General features: G+C 47.6%; 38 non-coding genes and 2 pseudogenes across 38 annotated transcripts; all 40 read right to left on the bottom strand.

Annotated features, from left to right (window-relative positions):
• Positions 1-3,214: 3,214 nt before the first annotated feature.
• Positions 3,215-3,333, bottom strand: LOC111590933 (5S ribosomal RNA). Its single transcript, XR_004856723.1, has one exon. It is a non-coding gene; the product is annotated as a 5S ribosomal RNA (ribosomal RNA).
• Positions 3,334-3,438: 105 nt separating this feature from the next.
• LOC111590928 (5S ribosomal RNA) lies at positions 3,439-3,557 on the bottom strand. Its single transcript, XR_004856719.1, has one exon. It is a non-coding gene; the product is annotated as a 5S ribosomal RNA (ribosomal RNA).
• A 149-nt stretch (positions 3,558-3,706) lies between these two features.
• Positions 3,707-3,825, bottom strand: LOC111590906 (5S ribosomal RNA). Its single transcript, XR_004856694.1, has one exon. It is a non-coding gene; the product is annotated as a 5S ribosomal RNA (ribosomal RNA).
• Positions 3,826-3,973: 148 nt separating this feature from the next.
• Positions 3,974-4,092, bottom strand: LOC111590937 (5S ribosomal RNA). The gene has a single exon (XR_004856727.1). It is a non-coding gene; the product is annotated as a 5S ribosomal RNA (ribosomal RNA).
• Positions 4,093-4,238: 146 nt separating this feature from the next.
• On the bottom strand, positions 4,239-4,357 carry LOC111590935 (5S ribosomal RNA). Its single transcript, XR_004856725.1, has one exon. It is a non-coding gene; the product is annotated as a 5S ribosomal RNA (ribosomal RNA).
• A 147-nt stretch (positions 4,358-4,504) lies between these two features.
• On the bottom strand, positions 4,505-4,623 carry LOC111590926 (5S ribosomal RNA). The gene has a single exon (XR_004856716.1). It is a non-coding gene; the product is annotated as a 5S ribosomal RNA (ribosomal RNA).
• A 146-nt stretch (positions 4,624-4,769) lies between these two features.
• LOC111590917 (5S ribosomal RNA) lies at positions 4,770-4,888 on the bottom strand. The gene has a single exon (XR_004856708.1). It is a non-coding gene; the product is annotated as a 5S ribosomal RNA (ribosomal RNA).
• Positions 4,889-5,032: 144 nt separating this feature from the next.
• On the bottom strand, positions 5,033-5,151 carry LOC111590910 (5S ribosomal RNA). Its single transcript, XR_004856700.1, has one exon. It is a non-coding gene; the product is annotated as a 5S ribosomal RNA (ribosomal RNA).
• Positions 5,152-14,641: 9,490 nt separating this feature from the next.
• LOC111590929 (5S ribosomal RNA) lies at positions 14,642-14,760 on the bottom strand. The gene has a single exon (XR_004856720.1). It is a non-coding gene; the product is annotated as a 5S ribosomal RNA (ribosomal RNA).
• Positions 14,761-14,907: 147 nt separating this feature from the next.
• Positions 14,908-15,026, bottom strand: LOC111590942 (5S ribosomal RNA). Its single transcript, XR_004856732.1, has one exon. It is a non-coding gene; the product is annotated as a 5S ribosomal RNA (ribosomal RNA).
• Positions 15,027-15,170: 144 nt separating this feature from the next.
• LOC111590921 (5S ribosomal RNA) lies at positions 15,171-15,289 on the bottom strand. Its single transcript, XR_004856711.1, has one exon. It is a non-coding gene; the product is annotated as a 5S ribosomal RNA (ribosomal RNA).
• Positions 15,290-15,502: 213 nt separating this feature from the next.
• On the bottom strand, positions 15,503-15,620 carry LOC111590924 (5S ribosomal RNA). Its single transcript, XR_004856714.1, has one exon. It is a non-coding gene; the product is annotated as a 5S ribosomal RNA (ribosomal RNA).
• Positions 15,621-15,826: 206 nt separating this feature from the next.
• On the bottom strand, positions 15,827-15,945 carry LOC111590920 (5S ribosomal RNA). The gene has a single exon (XR_004856710.1). It is a non-coding gene; the product is annotated as a 5S ribosomal RNA (ribosomal RNA).
• A 215-nt stretch (positions 15,946-16,160) lies between these two features.
• Positions 16,161-16,279, bottom strand: LOC111590915 (5S ribosomal RNA). The gene has a single exon (XR_004856705.1). It is a non-coding gene; the product is annotated as a 5S ribosomal RNA (ribosomal RNA).
• A 215-nt stretch (positions 16,280-16,494) lies between these two features.
• On the bottom strand, positions 16,495-16,613 carry LOC111590932 (5S ribosomal RNA). Its single transcript, XR_004856722.1, has one exon. It is a non-coding gene; the product is annotated as a 5S ribosomal RNA (ribosomal RNA).
• A 208-nt stretch (positions 16,614-16,821) lies between these two features.
• LOC111590939 (5S ribosomal RNA) lies at positions 16,822-16,945 on the bottom strand. Its single transcript, XR_004856730.1, has one exon. It is a non-coding gene; the product is annotated as a 5S ribosomal RNA (ribosomal RNA).
• A 216-nt stretch (positions 16,946-17,161) lies between these two features.
• LOC111590931 (5S ribosomal RNA) lies at positions 17,162-17,280 on the bottom strand. Its single transcript, XR_004856721.1, has one exon. It is a non-coding gene; the product is annotated as a 5S ribosomal RNA (ribosomal RNA).
• A 214-nt stretch (positions 17,281-17,494) lies between these two features.
• On the bottom strand, positions 17,495-17,613 carry LOC111590916 (5S ribosomal RNA). Its single transcript, XR_004856707.1, has one exon. It is a non-coding gene; the product is annotated as a 5S ribosomal RNA (ribosomal RNA).
• Positions 17,614-17,826: 213 nt separating this feature from the next.
• Positions 17,827-17,945, bottom strand: LOC111590914 (5S ribosomal RNA). Its single transcript, XR_004856704.1, has one exon. It is a non-coding gene; the product is annotated as a 5S ribosomal RNA (ribosomal RNA).
• A 211-nt stretch (positions 17,946-18,156) lies between these two features.
• LOC111590925 (5S ribosomal RNA) lies at positions 18,157-18,275 on the bottom strand. The gene has a single exon (XR_004856715.1). It is a non-coding gene; the product is annotated as a 5S ribosomal RNA (ribosomal RNA).
• Positions 18,276-18,461: 186 nt separating this feature from the next.
• Positions 18,462-18,580, bottom strand: LOC111590907 (5S ribosomal RNA). Its single transcript, XR_004856693.1, has one exon. It is a non-coding gene; the product is annotated as a 5S ribosomal RNA (ribosomal RNA).
• A 215-nt stretch (positions 18,581-18,795) lies between these two features.
• On the bottom strand, positions 18,796-18,914 carry LOC111590943 (uncharacterized; annotated as a pseudogene).
• Positions 18,915-19,128: 214 nt separating this feature from the next.
• On the bottom strand, positions 19,129-19,247 carry LOC111590936 (5S ribosomal RNA). The gene has a single exon (XR_004856726.1). It is a non-coding gene; the product is annotated as a 5S ribosomal RNA (ribosomal RNA).
• Positions 19,248-19,451: 204 nt separating this feature from the next.
• LOC111590940 (5S ribosomal RNA) lies at positions 19,452-19,570 on the bottom strand. Its single transcript, XR_004856731.1, has one exon. It is a non-coding gene; the product is annotated as a 5S ribosomal RNA (ribosomal RNA).
• Positions 19,571-19,785: 215 nt separating this feature from the next.
• LOC111590911 (5S ribosomal RNA) lies at positions 19,786-19,904 on the bottom strand. The gene has a single exon (XR_004856701.1). It is a non-coding gene; the product is annotated as a 5S ribosomal RNA (ribosomal RNA).
• Positions 19,905-20,118: 214 nt separating this feature from the next.
• On the bottom strand, positions 20,119-20,237 carry LOC111590938 (5S ribosomal RNA). Its single transcript, XR_004856729.1, has one exon. It is a non-coding gene; the product is annotated as a 5S ribosomal RNA (ribosomal RNA).
• Positions 20,238-20,450: 213 nt separating this feature from the next.
• LOC111590918 (5S ribosomal RNA) lies at positions 20,451-20,569 on the bottom strand. The gene has a single exon (XR_004856709.1). It is a non-coding gene; the product is annotated as a 5S ribosomal RNA (ribosomal RNA).
• A 200-nt stretch (positions 20,570-20,769) lies between these two features.
• Positions 20,770-20,887, bottom strand: LOC111590922 (5S ribosomal RNA). The gene has a single exon (XR_004856712.1). It is a non-coding gene; the product is annotated as a 5S ribosomal RNA (ribosomal RNA).
• Positions 20,888-21,095: 208 nt separating this feature from the next.
• On the bottom strand, positions 21,096-21,214 carry LOC111590909 (5S ribosomal RNA). Its single transcript, XR_004856697.1, has one exon. It is a non-coding gene; the product is annotated as a 5S ribosomal RNA (ribosomal RNA).
• A 207-nt stretch (positions 21,215-21,421) lies between these two features.
• On the bottom strand, positions 21,422-21,541 carry LOC111590927 (5S ribosomal RNA). Its single transcript, XR_004856718.1, has one exon. It is a non-coding gene; the product is annotated as a 5S ribosomal RNA (ribosomal RNA).
• Positions 21,542-21,757: 216 nt separating this feature from the next.
• Positions 21,758-21,875, bottom strand: LOC111590934 (5S ribosomal RNA). Its single transcript, XR_004856724.1, has one exon. It is a non-coding gene; the product is annotated as a 5S ribosomal RNA (ribosomal RNA).
• A 206-nt stretch (positions 21,876-22,081) lies between these two features.
• Positions 22,082-22,200, bottom strand: LOC111590905 (5S ribosomal RNA). Its single transcript, XR_004856692.1, has one exon. It is a non-coding gene; the product is annotated as a 5S ribosomal RNA (ribosomal RNA).
• A 208-nt stretch (positions 22,201-22,408) lies between these two features.
• LOC111590913 (5S ribosomal RNA) lies at positions 22,409-22,527 on the bottom strand. Its single transcript, XR_004856703.1, has one exon. It is a non-coding gene; the product is annotated as a 5S ribosomal RNA (ribosomal RNA).
• Positions 22,528-22,744: 217 nt separating this feature from the next.
• Positions 22,745-22,863, bottom strand: LOC111590923 (5S ribosomal RNA). The gene has a single exon (XR_004856713.1). It is a non-coding gene; the product is annotated as a 5S ribosomal RNA (ribosomal RNA).
• Positions 22,864-23,079: 216 nt separating this feature from the next.
• On the bottom strand, positions 23,080-23,198 carry LOC111590912 (5S ribosomal RNA). Its single transcript, XR_004856702.1, has one exon. It is a non-coding gene; the product is annotated as a 5S ribosomal RNA (ribosomal RNA).
• Positions 23,199-23,406: 208 nt separating this feature from the next.
• Positions 23,407-23,525, bottom strand: LOC118476578 (5S ribosomal RNA). Its single transcript, XR_004856698.1, has one exon. It is a non-coding gene; the product is annotated as a 5S ribosomal RNA (ribosomal RNA).
• A 208-nt stretch (positions 23,526-23,733) lies between these two features.
• LOC118476579 (5S ribosomal RNA) lies at positions 23,734-23,852 on the bottom strand. The gene has a single exon (XR_004856699.1). It is a non-coding gene; the product is annotated as a 5S ribosomal RNA (ribosomal RNA).
• Positions 23,853-24,060: 208 nt separating this feature from the next.
• Positions 24,061-24,179, bottom strand: LOC118476577 (5S ribosomal RNA). Its single transcript, XR_004856696.1, has one exon. It is a non-coding gene; the product is annotated as a 5S ribosomal RNA (ribosomal RNA).
• A 1,596-nt stretch (positions 24,180-25,775) lies between these two features.
• On the bottom strand, positions 25,776-25,904 carry LOC118476580 (uncharacterized; annotated as a pseudogene).
• Positions 25,905-26,105: 201 nt separating this feature from the next.
• LOC118476575 (5S ribosomal RNA) lies at positions 26,106-26,224 on the bottom strand. Its single transcript, XR_004856690.1, has one exon. It is a non-coding gene; the product is annotated as a 5S ribosomal RNA (ribosomal RNA).
• Positions 26,225-26,386: the final 162 nt, after the last annotated feature.

Genomic DNA, 26,386 nt, shown 5'->3' with positions numbered 1-26,386 from the left:
GTGCGCGTGAGCGCACCCATCAGGTGTAGCCCCCGAGGCCCTGAAGGAGTGGTTGACTCGTTCGGAGTCTTAGTTTCTTACCTCTGCAGGCGTGGTGGACTTCGTTTGTCGCGTGGCCGTAGCCTGTGCACGAAGGGAGCCCCCAAGGGTTCTATATCAGTTTGTTGGTGTTTTCAAGAAATTTTCTGCAGCATGGGTTGCAAGGGTAGCCACCGAGCCTTCGCGCGGGGCGAGAGGATGATTGATGGGCGCCTTGACTTTTTCGGTTATATGCCTCTTCGTCGCCTCTCCGTAAGGAGGAAGAGGGGGATCGAGCCATGCTACACTCGATGGGCAACGAGCATTACATCTCTAGTGAGCTGTTTAACGGGTAATCCGAGCAAAGGCCCGAGCTCCATTTGATTGGAGTCGGCTAGTGGTCCGGAGACGCGCCCCAAAAGTACCTGCGGATGATTCGCCTGGTCTCGATCTCGTTTGATGGGGTCTGAGAGCTCGATTGCCTCCCTCCGATGGGTTACCGTCACGAATCGTTCTCGGGGGTCTCAGATATGTCTTAGGGTATCTCGGGATTGTATCCCGAGCCTTGGCCATGTACGGACATACCCATAGTCATTCCTGACTCTTTGCTCTGGGGCGGTTGCGATACCCTTCCGAGGGGCCAACCTTCGAACCCCAGATCAATAACGGGTGTGGAGCCTATGTGTTCTAGGGCGGTCCCCGAGCCTTGTCGAGGGCTCGACCTTCGAACCTAGGGGTGAGCACATTTTTACCAGAAACTGAAAACCAAACCGAACCGAACCGAAATTTCGGTTTTTCGGTAGTACGGTTCGATTTCTGTTTTTGTATCTCAAAAGTTCGGTTTTCGATATCGTAATCGGTTTTCACCGTATACCGAACCGAAATACCAAAAAATCGAATTACCTAACTTTATCAATTCTAAAATTTGGCTATTCGATTATGTGAACTAAATATGTGAAACAATTAAATTGTTATTCACTTATTTATATGTGATGTATGATGTATCTCTAAATATTTGTACGTATATAATTTTGACTTTTTAAAATTATGTGTAATCTATCATATAAACTTTTTGTATGTGTTGTCTTGTGTATAAGTTTGGTATTCGGTTTTTACCGAAAAACCGAAGTAAAAAACCGAAACTGAACTTCTCGGTTTTTCATTTTCAAAAAAACCAATCGGTTTCTAATGTCTAGAAAACCGAAGTTTTTTAAAACCAAAAAACGAACCGAAGTTTAGAAAAAACCGAATGCCCAGCCCTATTCGAACCCCTGAGTAGTAGGTGGTGTCTCTCCTCTTCTTTATTGGGAAAGGAAGTCCGAGGTGGAGGCGCTCTTTTCTGCTATCTGCGAAGTAGTGTAAAAAGAGCAGTGGGAAAGAGCGGGAGAGAGAGACACACCTTTTTTGAGGTTTTACGTGAAGCGACGCCGGCTGGCTGACGTCAGGAAGAGAGGGCATTTAATGTGACGGGACGCTTTGGCCCGCAGGCCGACCGTTGCGGCGCGCGTGCGTGTGGAATTCGAAGCAACCTAGCCCACTCTCGTTTTCGTATCGGGGTGGCCCAGCCTAAGCCTTGGTGACTCCGTTCGCCCTTATAAATTCGCTTGAGATGGGTTGTTCGGTTCTTTACCTTCTGCTTTCGCCTTCTTGCCCTAGTCGCCCTCTTCCTTAGTCGCAAAAAGTTTTCGCGCTCTCCTTTCGTTTTCTTCCCTAGCCCCGATGGCCTAGAAAGTGAGTGTCCTCCTTCCCCGTGACACATGGCCGATCTCCTTCGTCACCGATGACGACCTACATGCGTTGGTGGACGTCGGGCTGCTCTGCCCCCGTCTCCACGAGCCACAGCCGAAGTGGATTATGCCAGGCAACGAGCATGAGTCGGCTCCGCCCGCGGGCTATGTGGTGAGCTCCATCCCCTTTCATGAGAGGGGGTTCGGAGTGCCAGCAAGCCGCTTCATGCGAGCGCTTCCGCACTACTACGTGGTGGAGCTTCACAACTTCAACCCCAACTCCATCGCTCAGGCGGCCATCTTTGTCGCCGTCTGCGAGGGGTTCCTGGGGATCGAGCCCCAATGGGACTTATGGCTTCATCTATTCCGAGCAGAGCCGTTCTCCCTCTCCATCGACGTGAGGAAGGTGCGCCACATGGTGCGGGTCAGCGACTGCACGCTTCTGCTGCGCTCGGATTGGGTGCAGCTGTACATCCCTGCTACCCTCACCTCGTCGAACAAAGGGTGGCAGGGTCAGTGGTTCTACCTCTGCAATGGGCGGCTGCCGCCGTACACGCAGCGCGTCGTCTTTGCGGCGGCAGAACATTGAGGTGGGGCGCTCCGCCGGAGCTCTAGGCCCAGCTGCAGTCGTTGCTGGATGCCCTGCGGAGGCTTCGGGATCGCGGACTTACCGTGGTCGGAGTCACCGCCGCCTTCCATTGGAGGAGGGTGCTACCACTGACTAAGCACCGGCTCTGCCTGGACGAGATGATGCCCGAGGCTTATGTGGAGAGTTCTCGGATGGCCTCGTCTACCCTTTCCACCGACGAGCTCCTCCAGCGGGTGAATGGGGGCGGTGAGGAAGGCGGACTACACCATCGTCGTCTCGATGCGCCCCGATCAAGGCTACGTGTCCCTGATGAGTTTTCAGTTTATTCCTCTGTTCCTGGTCCTCTCCTTGCTGTCTTACCCTCTCATCCCTTTCGCAGGGGTTGCGAGGCTATTGAACCGCCCGACCCCCGGTTCTGGAAGACGCGGCCGACAGGGAGGCACGTCTGTTGGCGGCCGAGGAGAAGAAGAAAGATGTAGACAAGAAGCGGGCTCGCAAGAAAATGCTACCCCACGATGCATTGGAAAAGCGTCGCAGGACGTAGGCAAAGGAGGGGCTACCGCTGGATGCCTCTACTAGCACGGAGGAGGAGGAGGACGACGACGATGATGATGAGGGGATGGAGGTCCGGCTAGGCTTCATCCCCGAGGTTGTGCTTTGGTCCAAATCGGCCTCAGCGGGCCCATCTGGCGACGCTGAGTTCTGATGGGATCTGGTGCTTTAGTGTTGGTATGATCGCATCCGTTATATCCTGCGTCCTCCTTCCTCTTATGCCTGCACCTCCGTGCTCGGTTCGCCTACAGCACAAAACATCCTTACTCCGCACAAAGTACCTGAAAATGCCCAAAACACCCTTTTAAAAAACAAAAAGAACAAAAAAGGAATGCAACATGAGGACTTCCCAGAAGATCACCCATCTTAGCACTACTCTCATCCAAGCATGCTTAACTTCGGAGTTCTAATGGGATCCGGTGCTTTAGTGCTGGTATGATACCATCCATCATATCCTGCTTCCTCCTTCCTCTTATGCCCGCACCTCCGTGCTTGACTCATCCACGGCACTAAACGCCCTTTTTTTTGAAAAACAAACAAAAAACCAAAAAAGGAATGCAACACAAGGACTTCCCAGGAGGTCACCCATCCTAGTACTACTTTCGCCCAAGCACGCTTAACTTCAGAGTTCTCATGGGATCTGGTGCTTTAGTGTTGGTATGATCGCTTCGGTCATATCATGCGTCCTCCTTCCTCTTATGCCCACACCTCCATGCTCGGCTCGCCCACGACACTGAACATCCTTCCTCCGCACAAAGTACCCGAAAAATGCCCAAAACGCCACCTTTTTTTTGAAAAACAAACAAAAAAACCAAAAAAAGGAATGCAACACGAGGACTTCCCATGAGGTCACCCATCCTAGTACTACTCTCACCCAAGCACGCTTAACTTCGGAGTTCTGATGGGATCCAGTGCTTTAGTGCTGGTATGATCGCATCCATCATATCCTGCGTCCTCCTTCCTCTTATGCCCACACCTCCGTGCTCGGTTCGCCCACGACACTAAACATCCTTCCTCCACACAAAGTACCCGAAAAATGCCCAACACGCCTCTTTTTTTTTGAAAAACAAACAAAAAAACCAAAAAAGGAATCCAACACGAGGACTTATCAGGAGGTCATCCATCATAGTACTACTATCGCCCAAGCACGCTTAACTTCGGAGTTCTGATGGGATCTGGTGCTTTAGTGCTGGTATGATCACATCCGTCATATCCAACGTCCTCCTTTCTCTTATGCCCACACCTCCGTGCTCGGCTCGCCCACGGCACTGAACATCCTTTCTCCGCACAAAGTACCCGAAAATGCCCAAAACGCCCCCTTTTTTGAAAAACAAACAAAAAAACCAAAAAAAGGAATGCAACATGAGGACTTCCCAGGAGGTCACCCATCTTAGTACTACTCTCGCCCAAGCACGCTTAAATTCGGGGTTCTGATTGGATTCGGTGCTTTAGTGCTGGTATGATTGCATCCGTCATATCCTGCGTCCTCCTTCCTCTTATGCCCACACCTTCGTGCTCGGCTCGCCCACGGCACTGAGCATCATTCCTCCGCACAAAGTACCCAAAAAATGCCCAAAATGCCCCTTTTTTGAAAAACAAACAAAAAAAAACAAAAAACCGAAAGCAACACGAGGACTTCCCAGGAGGTCACTCAACCTAGTACTACTCTCGCCCAAGCACGCTTAACTTCAGAGTTCTGATGGGATCCAGTGCTTTAGTGCTGGTATGATCGCATCTGTCATATCCTGCGTCCTTCTTCCTCTTATGCCCAAACCTCCGTGCTCGGCTCGCCCACGGCACTGAACATCCTTCCTCCGCACAAAGTACCCGAAAAATGCCCAAAACGCCTCTTTTTTGAAAAACAAACAAAAAAAGACAAAAAAAGAATGCGACACAAGGACATCCCAGGAGGTCACCCATCCTAGTACTACTCTCGCCCAAGCACGCTTAACTTTGGAGTTCTAATGGGATCTGGTGCTTTAGTGCTAGTATGATCGCATCCGTCGTATCTTGCGTCCTCTTTCCTTTTATGCCACACCTCCGTGCTCGGCTCGCCCACGACACTGAACATCCTTCCTCCGCAATAAGTACCCGAAAATGCCCAAAACGCCCCCTTTTTTGAAAAACAAACAATAAAACCAAAAAAAGAATGCAACACGAGAAATTACCAGGAGGTCACCCATTCTAGTACCACTCTCGCCCAAGCACGCTTAACTTTGGAGTTCTGATGGGATCCGGTGCTTTAGTGCTGGTATGATCGCATCCGTCATATGCTACGCCCCTCTTATGCCCACACCTTCATGCTCGGCTCGCCCACGACACTGAACATCCTTCCTCCGCCCAAAGTACCCGAAAATGCCCAAAACACCCCCTCTTTTTGAAAAACAAACAAAAATAAAACCAAAAAAAGGAATGCAACTGAAAGTCGCCTAGAGGGGGGGAGGTGAATAGGGCGAATATGATATTTATAAACTTAATCACAACTACAAGCCGAGTTAGCGTTAGAAATATAAACGATTCCGAGAGAGAGGGCGCAAAGCAAATCGTGAGCGAATAAAGAGCGAGACACGATGATTTGTTTTACCGAGGTTCGGTTCTTGCAAACCTACTCCCCGTTGAGGTGGTCACAAAGACCGGGTCTCTTTCAACCCTTTCCCTCTCTCAAACGGTCACTTAGACCGAGTGAGCTTCTTTTCTCAATCAATTGGGAACCAAACTTCCCGCAAGGACCACCACACAATTGGTGTCTCTTGCCTTGATTACAATTGAGATGATCGTAAGAAAGAACGAGAAAAAGAAGCAATCCAAGCGCAAGAGCTCAAATGAACACAACAAATCTCTCTCACTAATCACTAAAGCTTTGTGTGGAGTTGGGAGAGGATTTGATCTCTTTGGTGTGTCTTGTATTGAATGCTAGCTCTTGTAAGTAGTTGGAAGGTGGAAAACTTGGATGCCAATGAATGTGGGGTGGTTGGGGTATTTATAGCCCCAACCACCATAAAGTGGCCGTTGGAAGGCTGCTGTCGACGGGCGCACCGGACATTCCGGTGCGCCACCGGACACTGTCCGGTGTGCTAGCCACGTCACCTGCCCGTTGGGTTCCGACCGTTGGAGCTCTGACTTGTGGGTCCGCCTGGCTGTCCGGTGGTGCACCGGACAAGCCCTGTAGGCTGTCCGGTGTGCCACCCGCGCGTGCTCTGCTCCTCTGCGTGCACAGGCGCGCATTTAATGCGTTGCAGTCGACCGTTGCGCGCGAAGTAGCCGTTGCTCCGCTGTCACACCGGACAGTCCGGTGAATTATAGCGGAGCGGATTCCCGAAGGTGGCGAGTTCAGAGTTGCTCTTCCTTTGGGCACCGGACACTGTCCGGTGGTGCACCAGACAGTTCGGTGAATTATAGCGGAGCTCCTCTGAAAATTCCCGAAGGTGAAGAGTTGGGCGTCGAGTTCCCTGGTGCACCGGACACTGTCCGGTGGCACACCGGACAGTCCGGTGCGCCAGACTAGGGTGCCTTTCGGGTTGTCTTTTGCTCTCTTGTTTGAACCCTTTTCTTGGCCTTTTTATTGGCTTATTGTGAACCTTTGACACCTGTAAAACTTATAGACTAGAGCAAACTAGTTAGTCCAATTATTTGTGTTGGGCAATTCAACCACCAAAATCAATTAGGAAAAAGGTGTAAGCCTAATTCCCTTTCAATCTCCCCCTTTTTGGTGATTGATGCCAACACAAACCAAAGCAAATATAAAAGTGCATAATTGAACTAGTTTGCATAATGTAAGTGCAAAGGTTACTTAGAATTGAGCCAATAATAATACTCGTAAGATACGCATGGATTGTTTCTTTATTTTTATCATTTTGGACCACGCTTGCACCACATGTTTTGTTTTTGCAAATTCTTTTGTAAATTCTTTTCAAAGTTCTTTTGAAAATAGTCAAAGGTAAATGAATAAGATTTTGAGAAGCATTTTCACGATTTGAAATTTTCCCCCCTGTTTCAAATGCTTTTCCTTTGACTTAAACAAAACTCCCCCTTGATAAAATCCTCCTCTTAGTGTTCAAGAGGGTTTTGATGTTAATTTTGAAGAGGGTATACCAATTTGAAATTATATCACAAATAAGATACCAATTTGAAAATACTTCTTTAAAATCAAATTGAAAGACTAAATTTTTTTGAAATTGGTGGTGGTGCGGACCTTTTGCTTTGGGCTCATGCTCTCTCCCCCTTTGGCATAAATCGCCAAAAACGGAATCATTAGAGCCCTTGGAAACTACTTTGTCCCCTTTGGCAAAGAAAACATGAGTGAAGATTATACCAAAGTTGGAGAGATACTCGGAGCGACGACGAAGGATGAGTTGATGGAGTGGAGTGGAAGCCTTTGTCTTCGCCGAAGACTCCAATTCCCTTTCAATATACTTATGAATTGGTTTGAAATTCACTTGAAAACACATTAGTCATAGCATATAAAAGAGACATGATCAAAGGTATATTAATGAGCTATGTGTGCAAGACATCAAAAGAAATTCCTAGAATCAAGAATATTTAGCTCATGCCTAAGTTTGTTAAAAGTTTGTTCATCTAGTGGCTTGGTAAAGATATTGGCTAATTGATCTTTAGTGTTAATATATGCAATCTTGATATCTCCCTTTTGTTGGTGATCCCTTAGAAAATGATACCGAATGGCTATGTGTTTAGTGCGGCTATGCTCAACGGGATTATCCGCCATGCGGATTGCACTCTCATTATCACATAGAAGAGGAACTTTGGATAATTTGTAACCATAGTCCCGAAGGGTTTGCCTTATCCAAAGTAGTTGCGCGCAACAATGGCCTGCGGCAATGTACTCGGCTTCGGCGGTAGAAAGAGCTACGAAATTTTGCTTCTTTGAAGCCCAAGACACCAAGGATCTTCCCAAGAACTGGCAAGTCCCCGACGTGCTCTTTCTATTAATCTTACACTCCGCCCAATCGGCATCCGAATAACCAATTAAATCAAAAGTGGATCCCCTAGGATACCAAAGCCCAAATTTAGGAGTATGAACTAAATATCTCAAGATTCGTTTTACGGCCGTAAGGTGAGCTTCCTTAGGGTCGGCTTGGAATCTTGCACACATGCATACGGAAAGCATAATATCCGGTCGAGATGCACATAAATAGAGTAAAGATCCTATCATCGACCGATATACCTTTTGATCGACAGATTTATCTCCTGTGTCGAGGTCGAGATGCCCATTGGTTCCCATGGGTGTCTTGATGGGCTTGGCATCCTTCATCCCAAACTTGTTTAGAATGTCTTGAATATACTTTGTTTGGCTAATGAAGGTGCCGTCTTGGAGTTGCTTCACTTGAAATCCTAAGAAGTACTTCAACTCCCCCATCATAGACATCTCGAATTTTTGTGTCATGATCCTACTAAATTCTTCACATGTAGATTTGTTAGTAGACCCAAATATAATATCATCAACATAAATTTGGCATACAAACAAATCGTTGTCAAGAGTTTTAGTAAATAAAGTAGGATCGACTTTTCCGACTTTGAAACCATTAGTGATAAGGACATCTCTAAGGCATTCATACCATGCTCTTGGGGCTTGCTTGAGCCCATAAAGCGCCTTAGAGAGTTTGTAAACATGGTTAGGATACTCACTATCTTCAAAGCTAGGAGGTTGCTCAACATAGACCTCTTGCTTGATTGGTCCATTGAGGAAGGCACTTTTCACGTCCATTTGGTAAAGCTTAAAACAATGGTAAGTAGCATAGGCAAGTAATATACGAATTGACTCAAGCCTAGCTACGGGTGCATAGGTTTCACCAAAATCCAAACCTTCGACTTGTGAATATCCTTTGGCCACAAGTCGGGCTTTGTTCCTTGTCACCACACCATGCTCGTCTTGCTTGTTGCGGAAGACCCACTTGGTTCCTACAATATTTTGATTAGGACGTGGAACCAAATGCCATACCTTGTTCCTAGTGAAGTTGTTGAGCTCCTCTTGCATCGCCACCACCCAATCCGAATCTTGTAGTGCTTCCTCTACCCTGTGTGGCTCAATAGAGGAAACAAAAGAGTAATGCTCACAAAAATGTGCAACACGAGATCTAGTGGTTACCCCCTTATGGATGTCGCCGAGGATGGTGTTGACAGGGTGATCTCGTTGGATTGCTTGGTGGACTCTTGGGTGTGGCGGTCTTGGTTCTTCATCCTCCTTGTCTTGATCATTTGCATCTCCCCCTTGATCATTGTCGTCATCTTGAGGTGGCTCATTTCTTTGATCTTCTACTTCATCAACTTGAGCCTCATCCTCATTTTGAGTTGGTGGAGATGCTTGCGTGGAGGAGGATGGTTGATCTTGTGCATTTGGAGGCTCTTCGGGTTCCTTAGGACACACATCCCCAATGGATATGTTCCTTAGCGCGACGCACAGAGCCTCTTCATTACCTATCTCATCAAGATCAACTTGCTCTACTTGAGAGCCGTTAGTCTCATCAAACACAACGTCACAAGAAACTTCAACTAGTCCTGAGGACTTGTTAAAGACTCTATATGCCTTGTGTTTGAATCATATCCTAGTAAAAAGCCTTCTACAGTCTTAGGAGCAAATTTAGATTTTCTACCTCTTTTAACAAGAATAAAGCATTTGCTACCAAAGACTCTAAAATATGAAATATTGGGCTTTTTACCGGTTAGGAGTTCGTATGATGTCCTCTTGAGGATTTGGTGCAGATACAATCGGTTGATGGCGTAGCAGGCGGTGTTGACCGCCTCGGCCCAAAACCGATCCGAAGTCTTGTACTCATCAAGCATGGTTCTTGCCATGTCCAGTAGAGTTCTATTTTTCCTCTCCACTACACCATTTTGTTGTGGGGTGTAGGGAGAAGAGAACTCATGCTTGATTCCCTCCTCCTCAAGGAAGCCTTCAATTTGAGAGTTCTTAAACTCCGTCCCGTTGTCGCTTCTTATTTTCTTGATCCTTAAGCCAAACTCGTTTTGAGCTCGTCTCAAGAATCCCTTTAAGGTCTCTTGGGTATGAGATTTTTCCTGCAAAAAGAATACCCAAGTGAAGCGAGAATAATCATCCACAATAACTAGACAGTACTTACTCCCGCCGATGCTTATATAAGCTATCGGGTCGAATAGGTCCATGTGTAGGAGCTCTAGTGGCCTGTTAGTCGTCATGATGTTCTTGTGTGGATGATGAACACCAACTTGCTTCCCTGCCTGACATGCGCTACAAATCCTGTCTTTCTCAAAATGAACATTTGTTAGTCCCAAAATGTGTTCTCCCTTTAGAAGTTTGTGAAGATTCTTCATTCCAACATGTGCTAGTCGGCGATGCCAGAGCCAGCCCATGTTAGTCTTAGCAATTAAGCAAGTGTCAAGTTCAGCTCTATCAAAATCTACTAAGTATAGCTGACCCTCTAACACTCCCTTAAATGCTATTGAATCATCACTCCTTCTAAAGACAGTAACACCTACATCTGTGAAAAGACAGTTGTAGCCCATTTTGCATAATTGAGAAACTGAAAGCAAGTTGTAGTCTAAAGAATTTACAAGAAAAACATTGGAAATGGAATGGTCAGGTGATATAACAATTTTACCCAAACCTTTGACCAAACCTTGGTTTCCATCCCCGAATGTGATAGCTCGTTGGGGATCTTGGTTTTTCTTGTAGGAGGAGAACATCTTCTTCTCCCCTGTCATGTGGTTTGTGTACCCGCTATCGATGATCCAACTTGAGCCCCCGGATGCATAAACCTACAAAACAAGTTTAGTTCTTGACTTTAGGTACCCAAACGGTTTTGGGTCCTTTGGCATTAGATACAAGAACTTTGGGTACCCAAACACAAGTCTTTGATCCCTTGTGTTTGCCCCCAACAAACTTGGCAACTACCTTGCCGAATTTGTTAGTCAAAACATAAGATGCATCAAAAGTTTTAAATGAAATGTCATGATCATTTGATGCACTAGGAGTTTTCTTCTTAGGCAATTTAGCACGGGTTGATTGCCTAGAGCTTGATGTCTCATCTTTATACATAAAAGCATGATTAGGGCCAGAGTGAGACTTCCTAGAGTGAATTCTCCTAATTTTGCTCTCGGGATAACCGACAGGGTATAAAATGTAACCCTCGTTATCCTGAGGCATGGGAGCCTTGCCCTTAACAAAATTAGACAATCTTTTAGGAGGGGCATTAAGTTTGACATTGTCTCCCTTTTGGAAGCCAATGCCATCCTTGATGCTAGGGCGTCTCCCACTATAGAGCATGCTTCTAGCAAATTTAAATTTTTCATTTTCTAAGTCATGCTCAGCAATTTTAGCATCTAATTTAGTTATATGATCATTTTGTTGTTTAATTAAAGCCATATGATCATGAATAGCATCAATGTTAATGTCTCTACATCTAGTACAAATGGAAGTATGCTCAATAGTAGATGTAGAGGGTTTGCAAGATTTTAATTCTACAACCTTAGCATGTAATATATCATTTTAACTTCTAAGGTTAGAAATTGTAACATTGCAAACATCAAAATCTTTAGCCTTAGCAATTAACTTTTCATTTTCGATCCTAAGGCTAGCAAGTGAATCATTCAACTTTTCAATCTTAGCAAGTAAATTAGCATTATCATCTCTAAGATTGGAAATAGAATCATAACAAACATTTGAGTCAACCTTAGCAATAAGTTTAGCATTCTCATTTCTAAGGTTGTCAATAGTCTCATGGCAAGTGCTTAGCTCACTAGATAGTTTTTTCACATTTTTCTACTTCTAGAGCGTAAGCATTTTTAACCTTAACATGCTTCTTATTTTCTTTAATAAGGAAGTCCTCTTGGATGTCCAAGAGATCATCCTTCTCATGAATAGCACTAATCAATTCATTTAATTTTTCTTTTTGTTGCATGTTTAGGTTGGCAAAAAGAATGCGTAAGTTATCCTCCTCATTGCTAGCATTATCCTCATCACTAGAGGTTTCATATTTAGTGGAGGATCTTGATTTTACCTTCTTCCTTTTGTCGTCCTTTGCCATGAGGCACTTGTGGCCGACGTTGGGGAAGAGAAGTCCCTTGGTGACGGCGATGTTTGCGGCGTTCTCGTCGGAGGAGGAGTCGGTGGAGCTCTCGTCGGAGTCTCACTCCCGGCAAACATGGGCATCGCCGCCCTTCTTATTGTAATACTTCTTCTCCTTTCTTCTCCCCTTCTTGTCGTCGCCCCTGTCACTATCACTAGAAATAGGACATTTTGCAATAAAATGACCGGGCTTACCACACTTATAGCAAACTTTCTTGGAGCGGGGTTTGTAATCCTTCCCCCTCCTTTGCTTGAGGATTTGACGGAAGCTCTTGATGATGAGCGCCATCTCCTCATTGTCGAGCTTTGAGGCGTCGATTGGTTGTCTACTTGATGTAGACTCCTCCTTCTTCTCCTTCGTCGCTTTGAATGCGACCGGTTGTGCTTCGGACGTGGAGGGGCCATCAAGCTTATTGATCTTCTTTGAGCCTTTGATCATCAATTCAAAGCTCACAAAATTCCCGATTACTTCCTCGGGAGTCATTAGTGTATATCTAGGATTGCCACGAATTAATTGTACTTGAGTAGGGTTAAGGAAAACAAGTGATCTAAGAATAACCTTAACCATTTCGTGGTCATCCCATTTTTTCTCCCGAGGTTGCGCACTTGGTTCACCAAGGTTTTGAGCCGGTTGTACATGTCTTGTGGCTCCTCCCCTTAGCGAAGACGGAAGCGACCGAGCTCCCCCTCGATTGTTTCCCGCTTGGTGATTTTGGTCACCTCATCTCCTTCGTGCGTGGTCTTTAGCGTGTCCCAAATCTCCTTAGCATTTTTCAACCCTTGCACCTTATTATACTCCTCTCGACTTAGAGAGGCGAGGAGTATAGTTGTGGCTTGGGAGTTGAAGTGTTGGATTTGGGCCACTTCGTCCTCATCATAATCTTCATCCCCTACGGATGGTACCTGTACACCAAACTCAACAACATCCCATATACTTTTGTGGAGTGAGGTTAGGTGAAATCGCATCAAATCACTCCACCTAGCATAATCTTCACCATCAAACGTTGGTGGTTTGCCTAATGGGACGGAAAGTAAAGGCGTATGTTTAGGAATGCGAGGATAGCGTAGGGGGATCTTACTAAACTTCTTGCGCTCATGGCGCTTAGAAGTTATGGACGGCGTGTCGGAGCCGGAGGTGGATGGCGACGAGGAGTCGGTCTCGTAGTAAACCACCTTCCTCATCTTCTTTTTCTTGTCACCGCTCCGACACGACTTGTGTGAAGGGGATTCCTTTTCCTTCCCCTTCCCTTTGTTGTAGGACTCTCCCGATGGAGTCTTCCCGTGGCTTGTAGCAGGCTTCTCGCCGGTCACCATCTCCTTCTTGGCGTGATCGCCCGACATCACTTCGAGCGGTTAGGCTCTAATGAAGCACCGACCTTTGATACCAATTGAAAGTCGCCTAGAGGGGGGGTGAATAGGGCGAATCTGATATTTATAAACTTAATCACAACTACAAGTCGGGTTAGCGTTAGAAATATAAACGAGTCCGAGAGAGAGGGCGCAAAGCAAATCGTGAGCGAATAAAGAGCGAGACACGATGATTTGTTTTACCGAGGTTCGGTTCTTGCAAACCTACTCCCCGTTGAGGTGGTCACAAAGACCGAGTCTCTTTCAACCCTTTCCCTCTCTCAAACGGTCACTTAGACCGAGTGAGCTTCTTTTCTCAATCAATTGGGAACCAAACTTCCCGCAAGGACCACCACACAATTGGTGTCTCTTGCCTTGATTACAATTGAGATGATCGTAAGAAAGAACGAGAAAAAGAAGCAATCCAAGCGCAAGAGCTCAAATGAACACAACAAATCTCTCTCACTAATCACTAAAGCTTTGTGTGGAGTTGGGAGAGGATTTGATCTCTTTGGTGTGTCTTGTATTGAATGCTAGCTCTTGTAAGTAGTTGGAAGGTGGAAAACTTGGATGCCAATGAATGTGGGGTGGTTGGGGTATTTATAGCCCCAACCACCACAAAGTGGTCGTTGGAAGGCTGCTGTCGACGGGCGCACCGGACAGTCCGGTGTGCCACCGGACACTGTCCGGTGTGCCAGCCACGTCACCTGGCCATTGGGTTCCGACCGTTGGAGCTCTGACTTGTGGGTCCGCCTGGCTGTCCGGTGGTGCACAGGACAGGCCCTGTAGGCTGTCCGGTGTGCCACCCGCGCGTGCTCTGCTCCTCTGCGCGCGCAGGCACGCATTTAATGTGTTGCAGTCGACCGTTGCGCGCAAAGTAGCCGTTGCTCCACGGTCACACCAGACAGTCTGGTGTGCACCGGACAATGTCCGGTGACTGACCGGACAGTCCGGTGAATTATAGCGGAGTGGATTCCCGAAGGCGGCGAGTTCAGAGTTGCTCTTCCTTGGGGCACCGGACACTGTCCGGTGGTGCACCAGACAGTCCGGTGAATTATAGCGGAGCTCCTCTAAAAATTCCCGAAGGTGAAGAGTTGGGCGTCGAGTTCCCTGGTGCACCGGACACTGTCTGGTGGCACACCGGACAGTCCGGTGCGCCAGACCAGGGTGCCTTTCGGGTTGTCTTTTGCTCTCTTGTTTGAACCCTTTTCTTGGCCTTTTTATTGGCTTATTGTGAACCTTTGACACCTGTAAAACTTATAGACTAGAGCAAACTAGTTAGTCCAATTATTTGTGTTGGGCAATTCAACCACCAAAATCAATTAGGAAAAAGGTGTAAGCCTAATTCCCTTTCAGCAACACGAGGACTTCCTAGGAGGTCACCAATCCTAGTACTACTCTCGCCCAAGCACGCTTAACTTCGGAGTTCTGATGGGATCCGGTGCTTTAGTGCTGGTATGATCGCATCCGTCATATCATGCGTCCTCCTTCCTCTTATGCCCACATCTTTGTGCTCGGTTCGCCCACAGCACTGAACATCCTTCCTCCGCACAAAGTACCCAAAAAATGCCCAAAAAGCCCTTTTTTTGAAAAACAAACAAAAAAACAAAAAAAAACGAATGCAACACGAGGACTTCCGAGGAGGTCACTCATCCTAATACTACTCTCGCCCAAGCACACTTAACTTCAGAATTTTGATGTGATCCGGTGCTTTAGTGCTGGTATGATCGCATCCGTCATATCCTGCGTCCTCCTTTCTCTTATGCCCACACCTCCGTGCTCGGCTCGCCCACGGCACTGAACATCTTTCCTCCACACAAAGTACCCGAAAAAGCCCAAAACGCCCCTTTTTTTTTGAAAAACAAAAAAACCAAAAAAAGGAATGCAACACGAGGACTTCCCAGGAGGCCAACCATCCTAGTACTACTCTCGCCCAAGCACGCTTAACTTCGGAGCTCTGATGAGATCCGTTGCTTTAGTGCTGGTATGATCGCATCAGTCATATCATGTGTCCTCCTTCCTCTTATGCCCACACCTCCGTGCTTGGCTCGCCCACGGCACTGAACATCCTTCCTCCGCACAAAGTACCCAAAAAATGCCCAAAACACCCCTTAAAACAAATAAAACAAAAAAGGAAATTTAACACGAGGACGGTTACCCATTTTTACTATGGTTTGGTGTTCGAAAAACACAAAAATAAAACCAAAAAAGGGAATGCAAACGAGGACTTCCTAGGAGGTCACCCATCCTAGTACTACTCTCGCCCAAGCACGCTTAACCTCGGAGTTCTGATGAGATCCGGTGCTTTAGTGCTAGTATGATCGCATCCGTCATATCTTGCGTCCTCCTTCCTCTTATGTCCACACCTCCGTGCTCGGCTCGCCCACGGCACTGAACATCCTTCCTCCGCACAAAGTACCCGAAAAATGCCCAAAACGCCCCTTAAAACAAAAAAAAGTAATTTAACACGAGGACGGTCACCCATTTTTACTATGGTTTGTTGTTCGAAAAACAAACAAAAATAAAACCAAAAAAGGAATGCAACACGAGGACTTCCCAGGAGGTCACCCATCCTAGTACTACTCTCGCCCAAGCACGCTTAACTTCAAAGTTCTGATAGGATCTCGTGCTTTAGTGTTGGTATGATCGCATCCGTCATATGTTGCGTCCTCCTTCCTTTTATGCCCACACCTCCGTGCTCGGCTCGCCCACGGCACTGAACATCCTTCCTCCGCACAAAGTACCCGAAAAATACCCAAAATGCCCCTTAAAACAAATAAAACAAAAAAGGTAATTTAACACGAAGACGGTCACCCATTTTTACTATGGTTTGGTGTTCGAAAAACAAACAAAAATAAAACCAAAAAAAGGAATGCAACACGAGGACTTCGTAGGAGGTCACCCATCCTAGTACTACTCTCGCCCAAGCACACTTAACTTCGGAGTTCTGATGGGATCCGATACTTTAGTGCTAGTATGATCGCATCCATCATATCCTGCGTCCTCCTTCCTCTTATGCCCACACCTCCGTGCTCGGTTTGCCCACGGCACTGAACATCCTTCCTCCGCACAAAGTACCCGAAAAATACCCAAAACGCCCCTTAAACAAATAAAACAAAAAAATGGTAATTTAACACGAGGACGGTCACCCATTTTTACTATGGTTTGGTGTTTGAAAAACAAACAAAAATAAAACAAAAAAAGGAATGTAACACGAGGACTTTACAGGAGGTCAACCATCCTAGTACTACTCTCGCCCAAGCACGCTTAACTTCGGAGTTCTGATGGCATCTGGTGCTTTAGTGCTGGTATGATCGCATTCGTCATATCCTGCGTCCTCCTTCCTCTTATGCCCACACCTCCGTGCTCGGCTCGCCTACGGCTCTGAACATCCTTCCTCCGCACAAAGTACTCGAAAAATGCCTAAAACGCCCCTTAAAACAAATAAAAGGTAATTTAACACGAGGACGGTCACCCATTTTTACTATGGTTTGGTGTTCGAAAAACAAACAAAAATAAAACCAAAAAAAGGAATGCAACACGAGGACTTCCTAGGAGGTCACCCATGACCCATCCTAGTACTACTCGCCCAAGCACGCTTAACTTCAGAGTTCTGATGGGATCCGGTGCTTTAGTGCTAGTATGATCGCATCCGTCATATCCTGCGTCCTCCTTCCTCTTATGCCCACACCTCCGTGCTCGGCTCGCCCACGGCACTAAACATCCTTCCTCCACACAAAGTACCCAAAAAATGCCTAAAACGCCCCTTAAAACAAATAAAACAAAAAATGGTAATTTAACACGAGGACGATCACCCATTTTTACTATGGTTTGGTGTTCGAAAAACAAACAAAAATAAAACCAAAAAAAGGAATGCAACATGAGGACTTCCCAGGAGGTCACCCATCCTAGTACTACTCTCGCCCAAGCACACTTAACTTCAGAGTTCTAATGGAATCCGGTGCTTTAGTGCTAGTATGATCGAATCCATCATATCCTGCGTCCTCCTTCCTCTTATGCCCACACCTCCGTGCTCGGCTCGCCCACGGCACTGAACATCCTTCCTCCGCACAAGGTACCCGAAAAATGCCCAATACGCCCCTTAAAACAAATAAAACAAAAAAGGTAATTTAACACGAGGATGGTCACCCATTTTTACTATGGTTTGGTGTTCGAAAAACAAACAAAAATAAAACTAAAAAAGGAATGCAACACGAGGACTTCTTAGGAGGTCACCCATCCTAGTACTACTCTCGCCCAAGCACACTTAACTTTAGAGTTCTAATGGGATTCAGTGCTTTAGTGCTGGTATGATCGCATCCGTCATATCCTGCGTCCTCCTTCCTCTTATGCCCACACCTCTGTGCTCGGCTCGCCCACGGCACTGAACATCCTTCCTCCGCACGAAGTACCCAAAAATGCCCAAAACGCCCCTTAAAACAAATAAAACAAAAAAGGTAATTTAACACGAGGACGGTCACCCATTTTTACTATGGTTTGGTGTTCGAAAAACAAACAAAAATAAAACCAAAAAAGAAATGCAACACGAGGACTTCACAGGAGGTCACCCATCCTAGTACTACTCTCGCCCAAGCACGCTTAACCTCGGAGTTCTGATTGGATCCGGTGCTTTAGTGCTGGTATGATCGCATCGGTCATACCCTGTGTCCTTCCTCTTATGCCCACACCTCCGTGCTCGGCTCGCCCACGGCACTGAACATCCTTCCTCCGCACAAAGTACCCGAAAAATGCACAAAACGCCCCTTAAAACAAATAAAACAAAAAAGGTAATTTAACACAAGGACGGTCACCCATTTTTACTATGGTTTGGTGTTCAAAAAACAAACAAAAAAAAACAAAAAAAAGGAATGCAACACGAGGACTTCCAAGGAGATCACCCATCCTAGTACTACTCTCGCCCAAGCACGCTTAACCTCGAAGTTCTGATGGGATCCGGTGCTTTAGTGTTGGTATGATCACATCCGTCATATCATGCGTCCTCCTTCCCCTTATGCCCACACCTACGTGCTCGGCTCGCCCACGGCACTGGACATCCTTCCTCCGCACAAAGTACCCGAAAAACGCCCCTTAAAACAAATAAAAGGTAATTTAACACGAGAACGGTCACCCATTTTTACTATGGTTTGGTGTTCGAAAAAAAACCAAAAAAGGAATGCAACACGAGGACTTCCCAGGAGGTCACCCATCCTAGTACTACTCTCGCCCAAGCACGCTTAACCTCGGAGTTCTGATGGGATCCGGTGCTTTAGTGCTGGTATGATCGCATCCGTCATATCCTGCGTCCTCCTTCCTCTTATGCCCACACCTCCGTGCTCGGCTCGCCCACGGCACCGAACATCCTTTCTCCGCACAAAGTACCCAAAAAATGCCCAAAACGCCCCTTAAAACAAATAAAACAAAAAAGGTAATTTAACACGAGGACGGTCACCCATTTTTACTATGGTTTGGTGTGTAAAAAACATACAACAATAAAACCAAAAAAAGGAATGCAACATGAAAACTTCCCAGGAGGTCACCCATCCTAGTACTACTCTCGCCCAAGCACGCTTAACCTTGCAGTTTTGATGCGATCTGGTGCTTTAGTGCTGGTATGATCACATCCATCATATCCTGCATCCTCCTTCCTCTTATGCCCGCACCTCCGTGCTCGGCTCGCCCACGACACTGAACATCGTTCCTCCGCACAAAGTACCCGAAAAATGCCCAAAACGCCCCTTCAAACAAATAAAACAAAAAGGTAATTTAACACGAGGACGGTCACCCATTTTTACTATGGTTTGGTGTTCGAAAAACAAACAAAAATAAAACCAAAAAAAGGAATGCAACAAGAGGACTTCCCAGGAGGTCACCCATCCTAGTACTACTCTCGCACAAACACGCTTAAATTCAGAGTTCTGATGGGATCCGATGCTTTAGTGCTGGTATGATCACATCCGTCATATCCTGCGTCCTCCTTCCTCTTATGCCCACACCTCCGTGCTCGGCTCGCCCACGACACTGAACATCCTTCCTCCGCACAAAGTACCCAAAAAATGCCCAAAACGCCCCTTAAAATAATAAAAGGTAATTTAACACGAGGACGGTCACCCATTTTTACTATGGTTCGGTGTTCGAAAAACAAAAAAAATAAAACAAAAAAGGAATGCAACACGAGGACTTCCCAGGAGGTCATCCATCCTAGTACTACTCTCAACAAAGCACGCTTAACATCAAAGTTCTGATGGGATCTGGTGCTTTAGTGTTGGTATGATCGCATCCGTCATATCCTGCGTCCTCCTTCCTCTTATGCCCACACCTTCGTGCTCGACTCGCCCACGGCACTGAACATCCTTCCTCCGCACAAAGTACCCAAAAAATACGCAAAACGCCCCTTAAAACAAATAAACCAAAAAAGGTAATTCAACACGAGGACGGTCACCCATTTTTACTATGGTTTGGTGTTCAAAAAACAAACAAAAATAAAACCAAAAAAAGGAATGCAACACGATGACTTCGTAGGAGGTCACCCATCCTAGTACTACTCTCGCCCAAGCACGCTTAACTTCGGAGTTCTGATGGGATCCGATGCTTTAGTGCTGGTATGATCGCATCCATCATATCATGCGTCCTCCTTCCTCTTATGCCCACACCTCCGTGCTCGGCTCGCCCACGGCACTATACATCCTTCTCCGCACAAAGTACCCGAAAAATACCCAAAACGCCCCTTAAAACAAATAAAACAAAAAAGGTAATTTAACACGAGGACGGTCACCCATTTTTACTATGGTTTGGTGTTCGAAAAACAAACAAAAATAAAACCAAAAAAAGGAATGCAACAAGAGGACTTCCCAGGAGGTCACCCATCCTAGTACTACTCTCGCACAAGCACGCTTAAATTCAGAGTTCTGATGGGATCCGATGCTTTAGTGCTGGTATGATCGTATTCGTCAAATCCTGCGTCCTACTTCCTCTTATGCCCACACCTCCGTGCTCGGCTCTCCCACGGCACTGAACATCTTTCTTCCGCACAAAGTACCCGAAAAATGCCCAAAACGCCCCTTAAAACAAATAAAACAAAAAAGGTAATTTAACACGAGGACGGTCACCCATTTTTACTATGGTTTGGTTTTAAAAAACAAACAAAAATAAATCCAAAAAAGGAATGCAACACGAGTACTTCCCAGGAGGTCACCCATCTTAGTACTACTCTCGCCCAAGCACGTTTAACTTCAAAGTTCTGATGGGATCCGATGCTTTAGTGCTGGTATGATCGCATCTGTCATATCATGCGTCCTCCTTCCTCTTATGCCCACACTTCCGTGCTCGGCTCGCCCACGGCACTGGACATCCTTCCTCCGCACAAAGTACCCGAAAAACGCCCCTTAAAACAAATAAAAGGTAATTTAACACGAGGACGGTCACCCATTTTTACTATGGTTTGGTGTTCGAAAAACAAACAAAAATAAAACCAAAAAAAAGGAATGCAACACGAGGACTTCACAGGAGGTCACCCATCCTGTACTACTCTCGCCCAAGCACGCTTAACTTCGAAGTTCTAATGGGATCCGGTGCTTTAGAGCTGGTATGATCGCATCTGTCATATCCTGCGTCCTCCTTCCTCTTATGCCCACACCTCCGTGCTCGGCTCGCCAACGACACTGAACATCCTTCCTCCGCACAAAGTACCCGAAAAATGCCCAAAACGCCCCTTAAAACAAATAAAAGGTAATTTAACACGAGGACGGTCACCCATTTTTACTATGGTTTGGTGTTCGAAAAACAAACAAAAATAAAACCAAAAAAAGGAATGCAACACGAGGACTTCTCAGGAGGTCACCCATCCTAGTACTACTGTCGCCCAAGCACGCTTAACTTCGGAGTTCTGATGGGATCCGGTGCTTTAGTGCTGGTATGATCGCATCTGTCATATCCTACGTCCTCCTTCCTCTTATGCCCACACCTCCGTGCTCGACTCGCCCACGGCACTGGACATCCTTCCTCCGCACAAAGTACCCGAAAAATGCCCAAAACGCCCCTTAAAATAAATAAAAGGTAATTTAACACGAGGACGTTCACCCATTTTTACTATGGTTTGGTGTTCGAAAAACAAACAAAAATAAAACCAAAAAAGGAATGCAACACGAGGACTTCCCAGGAGGTCACCCATTCTAGTACTACTCTCGCCCAAGCACGCTTAACTTCGGAGTTCTAATGGGATCCAGTGCTTTTGTTGCATGTATGATCGCATCCATCATATCCTGCGTCCTCCTTCCTCTTATGCCCACACGGCCATACCTCCGTGCTCGGCTCGCCCACGGCGCTGTACATCCTTCCTCCGCACAAAGTACCCGAAAAATTCCCAAAACGTCCCTTAAAACAAATAAAAGGTAATTTAACACGAGGACGGTCGCCCATTTTTACTATGGTTTGGTGTTCGAAAAACAAACAAAAATAAAACCAAAAAAAGGAATGCAACACGAGGACTTCCAGGAGGTCACCCATCCTAGTACTACTCTCGCCCAAACACGATTAACTTCGGAGTTATGATGGGATCCGGTGCTTTAGTGATGGTATGATCACATCTGTCATATCCTGCGTCATCCTTCCTCTTGTGCCCACACCTCCGTGCTCGGCTCGCCCACGGCACTGGACATCCTTCCTCCGCACAAAGTACCCGAAAAATGCCTAAAACGCCCCTTAAAACAAATAAAAGGTAATTTAACACGAGGACGGTCACCCATTTTTACTATGGTTTGGTGTTCGAAAAACAAACAAAAATAAAACAAAAAAGGAATGCAACACGAGGACTTCCTAGGAGGTCACCCATCCTAGTACTACTCTCGCCCAAGCACGCTTAACTTCGGAGTTCTGATGGGATCCGGTGCTTTAGTGCTGGTATGATCGCATCCGTCATATCCTGCGTCCTCCTTCCTCTTATGCCCACACCTCCGTGCTCGGCTCGCCCACGACACTGGACATCCTTCCTCGGCACAAAGTACCCAAAAAATGCCCAAAACGCCCCTTAAAACAAATAAAAGGTAATTTAAAACGAGGACGTTCACCCATTTTTACTATGGTTTGGTGTTCGAAAAACAAACAAAAATAAAACCAAAAAAAGGAATGCAACACGAGGACGTCCCAAGAGGTCACCCATTCTAGTACTACTCTCGCCCAAGCACGCTTAACTTCGGAGTTCTAATGGGATCCAGTGCTTTAGTGCTGATATGATCGCATCCGTCATATCCTGCGTCCTCCTTCCTCTTATGCCCACACGGCCACACCTCTGTGCTCGGCTCGCCCACGGCACTGTACATCCTTCCTCCGCACAAAGTACCCGAAAAATGCCCAAAACGTCCCTTAAAACAAATAAAAGGTAATTTAACACGAGGACGGTCGTCCCATCTTTACTATGGTTTGGTGTTCGAAAAACAAACAAAAATAAAACCAAAAAAAGAAATGCAACACGAGGACTTCCCAGGAGGACACCCATCCTAGTACTACTCTCGCCCAAGCACGTTTAACTTCGGAGTTCTGATGGGATCCAGTGCTTTAGTGATAGTATGATCACATCCGTCATATCTTGCGTCCTCCTTCCTCTTATGCCCACACGGCCACACCTCCGTACTCGGCTCGCCCACGGCACTGGACATCCTTCCTTCGCACAAAGTACCCGAAAAATGCCCAAAACGCCCCTTAAAACAAATAAAAGGTAATTTAACACGAGGACGGTCACCCATTTTTACTATGGTTTGGTGTTCGAAAAACAAACAAAAACAAAACCAAAAAAAGGAATGCAACACGAGGACTTCCGAGGAGGTCACCCATCCTAGTACTACTCTCGCCCAAGCACGCTTAACTTCGAAGTTCTAATGGGATCCGGTGCTTTAGCACTGGTATGATCGCATCAGTCATATCTTGCGTCCTCCTTCCTCTTATGCCCACACCTCCGTGCTCGGCTCGACCACGACACTGAACATCCTTCCTCCACACAAAGTACCCGAAAAATGCCCAAAACGCCCCTTAAAACAAATAAAAGGTAATTTAACACGAGGACGGTCACCCATTTTTACTATGGTCTGATGTTCGAAAAACAAACAAAAATAAAACCAAAAAAAGGAATGCAACACGAGGACTTCCCATGAGGTCACCCATCCTAGTACTACTCTTGCCCAAGCACGCTTAACTTCGAAGTTCTAATGGGATCCAGTGCTTTAGTGCTGGTATGATCGCATCCGTCATATCTTGCGTCCTCCTTCCCCTTATGCCCACACCTCCGTGCTCGGCTCGCCCACGGCACTGGACATGCTTCCTCCGCACAAAGTTCCCGAAAAATGCCCAAAACTCCCCTTAAAACAAATAAAAGGTAATTTAACACGAGGACGGTCACCCATTTTTACTATGGTTTGGTGTTCGAAAAACAAACAAAAATAAAACCAAAAAAAGGAATGCAACACGAGGACTTCCCAGGAGGTCACCCATCCTAGTACTACTCTCGCCCAAGCACGCTTAACTTCGAAGTTCTAATGGGATCTGGTGCTTTAGCGCTGGTATAATCGCATCCGTCATATCTTGCGTCCTCCTTCCTCTTATGCCCACACCTCCGTGCTCGGCTCGCCCACGACACTGAACATGCTTCCTCCGCACAAAGTACCCGAAAAATGCCCAAAACGCCCCTTAAAACAAATAAAAGGTAATTTAACACGAGAACTGTCACCCATTTTTACTATGGTTTGGTGTTCGAAAAACAAACAAAAATAAAACCAAAAAAAGGAATGCAACGCGAGGACTTCCCAGGAGGTCACCCATCCTAGTACTACTCTCGCCCAAGCACGCTTAACTTCGGAGTTCTGATGGGATCAGGTGCTTTAGTGCTGGTATGATCGCATCCGTCATATCCTGCGTCCTCCTTCCTCTTATGCCCACACCTCCGTGCTCGGCTCGCCCACGACACTTGTCGGCGTTTCGAGACCGGGGGTCCCTGAGCCGATGAGTGAGTGTGCCGCGTGCCCCAGCCCAGATGGGTCGAGCGCGTGGGCGAGCGCGAAGGGGGGAAAGCGACGTGGCCGGAGACGGGCGTGAGAGAGGAGTGGAAATCCTGCGGCCTTCGTGTTCGTCCCGCGCCCAGGTCGGGTGCGCTTGCAGTAGGGGGTTACAAGCGTCCACGCGGGTGAGGGAAGCGAGCGGCCCCAAGAGAGCGCCTGTCCCGTCCTCGGTCCCGCACGGCCAACCTTCTCTAAGAAGGCCCTGGTCCTTCCTTTTATAGTCGTAAGGAGAGGATCCAGGTGTACAATGGGGGTGTAGCAGAGTGCTACGTGTCTAGCGGAGGGAGAGCTAGCGCCCTAAGTACATGCCAATGTGGCAGCCGGAGAGATCTTGGCACCCTGCTAGTGTGATGTCGTGGCTGTCGGAGGCGCAACGGAGCTTGGCAGAGGGACAGCTGTCGGAGCGGTCGAGTCCTTGCTGACGTCCCCCTGCTTCCGTAAGGGAGCTAAGAGCTGCCGTCGTCATAGGGCACGCGGGGCGCCATCATTGCCTATCTGGCGGAGCTAGCCAGATGGGACACCGGTCTTGTTCTCTGCGGCCCGAGTCGGCTCGGGGTAGGGTGATGATGGCGCTCCCTGTTGACGTGGCGGGCCCGCGCCCGAGGCCGGGCGATGTGGGGGCTCCTCCGAAGCTGGGGTCGAGTCTGTCTTCCGTTGCCGAGGCCGAGCCCGAGCCCCTGGGTCGGGCGAGACGGAGGTCGTTCGGCAGAGGCCAGGGCGGAGTCCGAGCCCTGGGGTCGGGCGGAGCGGAGTTCGTCGTCTTCCGAGGCTTAGCCCGAGTCCGAGCCCTAGGTCGGGCGGAGCGGAGTTCACCGTCTTCCGGGGCTTAGCCCGAGTCCGAGCCCTGGGTCGGGCGGAGCGGAGTTCACCGTCTTCTGGGGCTTAGCCCGAGTCCGAGCCCTGGGTCGGGCGGAGCGGAGTTCGCCGTCTTCCGGGGCTTAGCCCGAGTCCGAGCCCTGGGTTGGGCGGAGCGGAGTTCGCCGTCTTCCGGGGCTTAGCCCGAGTCCGAGCCCTGGGTCGGGCGGAGCGGAGTTCGCCGTCTTCCGGGGCTTAGCCCGAGTCCGAGCCCTGGGTCGGGCGGAGCGGAGTTCGCCGTCTTCCGAGGCTTAGCCCGAGTCCGAGCCCTGGGTCAGGCGGAGCGGAGTTTCCTATGGCGCCTTTGGCAGGGCCTGACTGCCTGTCAGTCTCACTCTGTCAAGTGCACTGCAGTCGGAGTGGCGCAGGCGGCGCTGTCCTTCTGTCAGACCGGTCATTGGAGCGGCGAAGTGACGGCGGTCACTTCGGCTCTGCCGGGGGGCGCGCGTCAGGATAAAGGTGTCAGGCCACCTTCGCGTTAAATGCTCCTGCGACTTGGTCGGTCGGTGCGGCGATTTAGTCAGGGTTGCTTCTTAGCGAAGGCAAGGCCTCGGGCGAAACAACGGGGATGTGTCCAAGACGAACAAAGAATGGCACACGAGGCTTGCCCGACGGAGGTCCTCGGGGTCGGCATCCTAGTACTACTCTCGCCCAAGCACGCTTAACTTCGGAGTTCTGATGGGATCCGGTGCTTTAGTGCTGGTATGATCGCATCCGTCATATCCTGCGTCCTCCTTCCTCTTATGCCCACACCTCCGTGCTCGGCTCGCCCACGGCACTGGACATCCTTCCTCCGCACAAAGTACCCGAAAAACGCCCCTTAAAACAAATAAAAGGTAATTTAACACGAGAACGGTCACCCATTTTTACTATGGTTTGGTGTTCGAAAAACAAACAAAAATAAAACCAAAAAAAAAGGAATGCAACACGAGGACTTCCCAGGAGGTCACCCATCCTAGTACTACTCTCGCCCAAGCACGCTTAACTTCGGAGTTCTGATGGGATCCGGTGCTTTAGTGCTGGTATGATCGCATCCGTCATATCCTGCGTCCTCCTTCCTCTTATGCCCACACCTCCGTGCTCGGCTCGCCCACGGCACTGGACATCCTTCCTCCGCACAAAGTACCCGAAAAACGCCCCTTAAAACAAATAAAAGGTAATTTAACACGAGAACGGTCACCCATTTTTACTATGGTTT

The sequence above is a fragment of the Zea mays genome, chromosome 2, assembly GCF_902167145.1.
Source record: "Zea mays cultivar B73 chromosome 2, Zm-B73-REFERENCE-NAM-5.0, whole genome shotgun sequence".
NCBI classification, from domain to species: domain Eukaryota; kingdom Viridiplantae; phylum Streptophyta; class Magnoliopsida; order Poales; family Poaceae; genus Zea; species Zea mays.
The sequence above is the reverse complement of the archived record's forward strand: the minus strand, read 5'-3'. Positions and strand labels throughout refer to the sequence as shown.